General features: G+C 45.9%; 1 pseudogene across 1 annotated transcript; it reads right to left on the bottom strand.

The window, feature by feature from the left end:
• Positions 1-5487: 5487 nt before the first annotated feature.
• Positions 5488-5973, bottom strand: LOC311632148 (small ribosomal subunit protein uS19-like; annotated as a pseudogene). Its single transcript has one exon. The product of its transcript is annotated as a small ribosomal subunit protein uS19-like (transcript).
• Positions 5974-6595: the final 622 nt, after the last annotated feature.

Here is a 6595-nt window from a genome sequence, read left to right as displayed (position 1 = left end):
TCGGTCAAGGGCATGTACCTTGGTTTTGGGGACATCCCCAGTAAGGGTGTGTGGGAGGCAGCTGATTGATGTTTCTCTCTCATTGATGTTTCTAACTCTCTCTCCCTCTCCCTTCCTCTCTGTAAAAAAAAAAAAAAAAAGATGTGGCAATGCCAGGCCCATATTTCTGCAGGCCAGTGGCTGCTGTAGATGAGTCATGGCTTCTCTCCATTAATGCTTGATGGGAGCCCTTCAGGTCAGCATGATTTCACCTGGACAACTTCCTGCATTCATGGTGCTTACCTGGCTCCTACAGGCCTTTCACCATTTGACCTCACTGTTAGAGAAAATGCCCTGCAGTCACTTTCTTTCTGAATCAGACTTTAGGATAGAGTTGTGCACAGAAATTGGTGAGAAGTGCATTGATTATGATAAAAGAACAAAAGTCACTTTGTTCAGAGGGTTCACTCATTTACTCATTCAGTCATTCATTCCTATTGCCCTATTTTCTATCACTGCCTGTTGCTTTAATACTTTAGATACTAGAAAAAATGCAAACAGTACAAAAGGCATATGTAAAATGATGTCTCTTACTCAAATCTCTTAATCATTCTTCTCAGAAGCTACCTCTCTTACTAGTTTTCTCTGTGTATCTCTTCCCAAGAACATCTATACATGCACAGAAGTCAATATACATCCCCCTTCATGTAATACCAAGTGGTAGCAAACTGCAGACTGCTCTGCCTCTTCCTTTTTTCACTTACTATATCTTGCAAATTATTTCACATTAGTATAGATTTGCCTCATGCTTTCTAAAGCCTGCCTAGCATTTCATTTTATTCATGCACACTGGTTTGCTTAAGCTTATTGGTGGGCCTATAGCTTGTTTTTAATCTTTGATGAATACAAACAATGCTTCCATGTAAATTTCTGCACCTAGTTGAGAAAGAAAAAAAAATGTGGCAGCCTATCTGTGGAATCAATTTTGAGAAATGGAATTGCTTAGTCACCAGATGTAAGCAATAGAGTGCTGGAGTCAACTTACATAGGCCCATGAGGAGCAGCTCAAGTGCATCTCGCATCTCTTCTCAACTCTACGATCAATGACATCATGTTGTAACTTGAAACTGGCCATCGTGAAAGTATTGCTATAATGGAAATCTGCAAACATTACAAACTAGAACTTTCTCTCTATCTCCTGGAGAGCTGATGGTTAAACATTGCAATACTGACACTACCTAGAGTTAGTGCAAAACTCCACAAGTTAAAGACACAGTTCCCAATCAGACACCCTCACTTCAGATGCCAGCCTCAAGTCTATAAGTTCCCAGGTCACCCCACTCTGACTGACTCACTACAAACTTGGGAGCTCCCATGACTTCTTCAGGTTCGATAATTCACTAGACTGAGTCATAGAATTCAGGAAAGCACTACACTTATTATTACAGTTTTATTATGAAAAATGCAAATCAGGTGAGGTCTGGCATGGTCCTGAATGTGGAGTTTCTGTGTCTCCTCCCTGTGGCTTCTGGACACATCACCTTTATGGCACACCAATGTGTTTACCAACCAGAAAGCCCACTGGAGCTTCAAGTGTGGACATTCTGTAGGCATGGTTGATTAAATCACTGGCCATGTGATTGAACTCAATCTCCAGCCCTATACCTTCCCCAGAGATCAGGAGGTTGGGCTGGTATCAGGTGGCCAGAGCCCCAACCCTCTAATCACAAGGTTGGTCTTCCTGGCTTGGCCAGCTCCCATTCTAAAACATTCCAGGAGTCCACCATGAATCACTCAGGTTGATCCCAGGAGCCCACCATGGAAAACAAGGGACTTCTAAGGGTTTATTAGATGATTCAAATTCTTGAATGTACAATGAACATTGAATAGCAGACCACTAGGTTTACTAGTAAGCACTGAAAGTGTTGACAGACATTTCCAAATTGTTCTCTAAAGAGAATGTACCAAATATGCAATTCCACCAACACTTAGGGTTTCAGAGGGAGAATTTTTACCAGTGATGATTCATCATCCTGGATCATTAGAGAATGCCAGGTACTTATTTCAGATTGAGCACAAGGAACTCTAGGTTATTTATATGTCTTGGAGAGGATACATTTATATTGTGGCTGATATTTCAAATGAAACCCAATACTTCAAACACTCCTTATGGCTCTATGTTCTCACTACTTAGGCAAATAGTTTGTGAAATTTGCCAGCTACTAATAGAATAAGATGTCAAATGCCTCATATTCAGCCTTTAACCTTTCTTTAATCACAATTTTTTATTAGAAAAATTTCCCTAAAGATTGTCTCGTAAGACGATATTCTATGTATGATAAAAACTCACAAGTTTGGGGGAGGCCATTTTGAAATAGTGACAAGTAGAAATAAGAGTGTTTTGAAAATATTGTGTACTTTTAATGTTTTCTTACACATGATGATGCTAATTTGTCCCAAAGCAAATATTACTGGGTAATGTGTTACTAGACTAGATAAGAACAGGATATAGTCATTACACAAAGGTGAGTTATCATCATTGAAATTCAATGAGTTTGTTATTTATATAAATTCTAAGGGACTAACACCTATAAACTTCTTTAGTCCTCTCATAGTCTATAAGAAGGGAGGTGACACTATTACTGTTTTATAAATGAGGAAATTGAGGCAGAGAGGTTAAGCAACTCAGTCAAGGATATACAGCTGTAAGTGATGGACCTAATACTTGAACCCAGAAAATCTGACTACAGAGACTATGCCTTCAGCTGCAATACCATAAGGCCTCTAAATTGGCATGAAAGCGAATACAAATCATCCGTGAGCAGTATTTTTGATTTCCCAAATAAGCACTTAAACATTGAGATGAAAGGCTCAAGGAAGCTGAGGATGAGGGTACTAAGGTGAGAGGACCAGAACTGGTTGGCCATGTGGAGAGGGGTACAGTTGGCCTAACCCCTTCCGGGCTGGGGCCAGGACCGGAGCTAGGGCCAGGCTGCTGCCTGGAACCCTATCCTCCACCTGAAAACCATCTCCTTCCATGTCATTGAACACACTATAGGGGCCACACAGAGGTGTTGTGTCGACAGTTCTTCCTGGTACTGCTGGGCCTTCACTGATAGTGACTATGGACCTTGTAGCAAAAGGAATCCTACCTTATCCTGGGATTTTGTGAAACTTTATTGAAACAGCCAGGCCTAATACTGTATCGGGATTGTTCTGTTATTAGCGTGGTGAAGCGGGGAACTGTATTTCCCAGAATCCCCTTCCCTCTCTGGTTGTTGCTTAGAGTTGGCCAAGGGAGGACTTTGTGTAAAATTTGGGAGGCAGAGGGGAAGCATTGGCCATCCCTCTCCCATAGTCAGATAGAAGAAGAGTCACAATCAGAGGGGCCCGGTCAGTGCTCTGGCCACATCCCTTCGGGGCTCCTTTGACCTTTTCTGGGTGTTTTCCCCCAGCTTCAGGGTATTTCTGTTTCCAAAGGTTCACACCTTCAAGTCTTCTTTAGAGGCCTGTTCTCAGGCTACAGAGCCAGTCAAATTGCTGGGAGTTCCAAGCCTCTTCCTGCAGCACTTAGAAAATGACTAATGGGTGCAATCATTAAGAAAGCCCTAAGGCATAGATTACACTGCAGAGCTCCCCTGGGGATCAGGCTGGAGTGGCCTCTGAGGCTTTACCTGCAGCTCCTCTCTGCTGGGCTTCACCCCGCCCTGCTTACCTCCACCCTTATGGGTTCTCCTAGGAGCACTAGAAAGCCACTAATGCCCGGGAAAGCCACCTAAGGACCACGAGTATCTAAGAAGGAACAGTGGCTTCCAGTCTGGCTTGACATGTGTTGCCAAATTCCAGCCACCTCCCCTTTCTGGGGCAGGACCCTACTTTGATTCCTTTGATCCCAGGGAAATGAGATCCATTAAACCCAGGATAGTGAAGGTAGATGAAGGGTTTTGCTTACTCCCTGCCCCCCCCCCCCCCCCCCCCCCCAAGAAACGTGAAAAGTTCGGGTTTTTATCAGTCTGCATCTAATCGGGAAAACAGAAACTGCCGTAGGTGTTCAAAGAGGGAGCGGGCTGCAAAGGCGTTAGAAGTCCAGGAGAAAAATTGGGAAGGTAAGATTTCTCAAAGATCATTAACTGCCGGATGTGTCTGCCACCTCCGGATCGGAGAGAACGAGGAGAAAATAATGTTACTTAGAGTGCACCATGTGCTGTTGTGAGAGCCGTGGCTGGCAGACTTGGCAGGGACCCAGAAGCCAGCACCAGCCCACAGCTACCGCTGCCTCCATGGCTGCTCCTTCATGGCGGTGGCCCCCTCGGCAAGAGCACTGCCAAGTGACAGAGAAGAGGCTTCCCCCTGTCTCTCATCTTCCCGGCTCCTGCCAGGCCTCTATCGCTAGCACCTGACTGGAAGCCAGGGGGAAGGCAGGTCTGGGAAGTGTAGTCTGCAGCTTTTGGCACTGGCAGGAGAGACCAGGCTGGAGAAGGGGAGTGTAGGGCTGGGACTTATTAGATGCCATCAGGCACCTTACCCCCAAGTTTCTACCCTCTCCCTGATGCTGAAAAACAACCAAAGACACCCAAAGCTTAAGCATTGGCATAGGATGACCTTTTAGGGATGATTGACCTGGGTGGGGGTGGGGCGAGAGACTGGACAATGAATGGGACAGCGAAAGCCAGTGCCTACAGGCTAAGAGCACAGGACTTCCAAGCATGGAGAGCTTAGTCCCTTTCACCATCTCATGTAGGGAAGATTATTCTTCTTTAATTTTTTTTTAAATCTTCATACTGGGATATGTTTTTTAATTGACTTTAAAGAGAAGAAAGGAGAGAGAGAGCAACATTGATCAGATGCCTCCCTTACATGCCCCAAATGGGGATTGAACACTAAACCTGGGTATGTGCCCTGACCAGGAATCAAACCAGCCACCTGTCAGGGCACCTGATGACACTCCAACCAACTGAGCTATGTGGGCCGGGGCAAGAGCTACACCTTTTTTATCTTTTCTTGGGGGGACACTTTTGTGAAGTGACTAAACTTGTTTGTGAATAAGCTTTCCTGTAAACTCTCACCGACCCTTACACACATCCCAGGAGCAAGCAAGCATGCTTTCAAACACAAGCGGGTTTTAAGAGGAGACTTGCAGATTCGTGAGTCCTCTCCTTTGGCTGCAAAATGCAGCACATCTCCTGGAATGGGCCCAGAGACCCCGGCATCTGCTGTTTCAGAATCAGGGTCACAATCGCTCAATCCCAGCTGCTTTAGGGAAACAGGAAAATCAGGGTGCCGGTTCTCAGGCTCCTACAAGGCCTGCTCCCCTGGGTCTCCCCTAGGTCACCGCTCTGAGAATTTTTGGCTTTATAGTAAGAAGGATAATTTAAAACCCGACTGTATTAAATTTCTGTTGCTGCTATAACACATGATCACGATCTCAGTGGTTTAAAATCACTACCTTACAATTCTGGATGGGTACCACTGGTCTAAAATCAAGGTGTGATTTTTTAATTATTATTCTTATTTTAAGTAAGTCTGTGCTTTTATTAACCACTTGGGAGGGATGAAGCGGGAGGAGTGGGTGACTCTGATACCAGGCCTGCCGCCGCTCCACTGGCTGGTAGATGATGGAGAACTCACTCAGGAAGTGGCCCATCATCTCGGGCTTGATTTCCACCTGAAGGTGTTGAAGGTGTTGCCATGGTACACGCCCACCATGCTGCCCACCAACTCCGGCAGGATGATCATGACCCGCAGGTGTGTCTCCATCACCTCGGGCTTCTCCAGGGGCGGGGCCTCCTTCCTGGCCTTGCGCAGGCGCATCTGCAGCTGGTGCTGCTCCCTTTGCAGACCCCAGTTCAGCTGCTGCTCCCGCCTCCAGGCTCTGCACAGCTGCGTCGGCTGCTCATAGGACATGGCAAGCAGTTGATCGAGATCCACGAGATCCACGCTGAGGTTGGTGAACTTGGGGAAGGTCCGCGTTTTCTTCTGCTCCACTTCCGCCATCCTGTCGGTTCTTGGGAAAGGACCTCCAGGTGCGATTTTAGGCCAGTGGCTCGCGTCTCTCCAGGAGTCTTTAGGGGCAGGAGCTGCTTGTTTGCCTTTCCTCGAGTCTAGACTAGAGGCTGCCTGATTCTTGACTCATAGCCACTTCTTCCTTCCTTAAGGCCTGTGGCACCACATTCTCTCCTCCCTGGCCTAATGCCTCCGTCCTCTCTCTCCGACTCCGAGCCTTCTGCAGCCCTCTTAGGATGACACACTTTAACAGCTGATAGCTCAACTCTGAGAATGAAATTTAGTTTAATGAACACTGCCTTTAGTGTGGGTATGCATTTTGGGTGGGGGGGGCACCTTGTGTGTGTCTACACATGCCTGCAAGTTGCACTCCAAGCTTTGGGGGTAGCTGTTCGTTCCAGGAAGGGTCCATAATGGGCTATGTCAGAGAGGAAATGCCATTTTTCTCTTTGCTTCCCCATCCCTGCATTTCATATGAAATATAGTATTCAAGTCTCTCTACAGCCAAGTGGATGCGAATTGCCGTATTTTTAAAAATATATATATTTTATTGATTATTTTTTACAGAGAGGAAGGGTGAGGGAGAGTTAGAAACATCCATGAGAGAGAAAAC

Source organism: Pipistrellus hanaki (genome assembly GCF_964339955.1).
Source record: "Pipistrellus hanaki genome assembly, chromosome: 13".
NCBI classification, from domain to species: domain Eukaryota; kingdom Metazoa; phylum Chordata; class Mammalia; order Chiroptera; family Vespertilionidae; genus Pipistrellus; species Pipistrellus hanaki.
The sequence above is the reverse complement of the archived record's forward strand: the minus strand, read 5'-3'. Positions and strand labels throughout refer to the sequence as shown.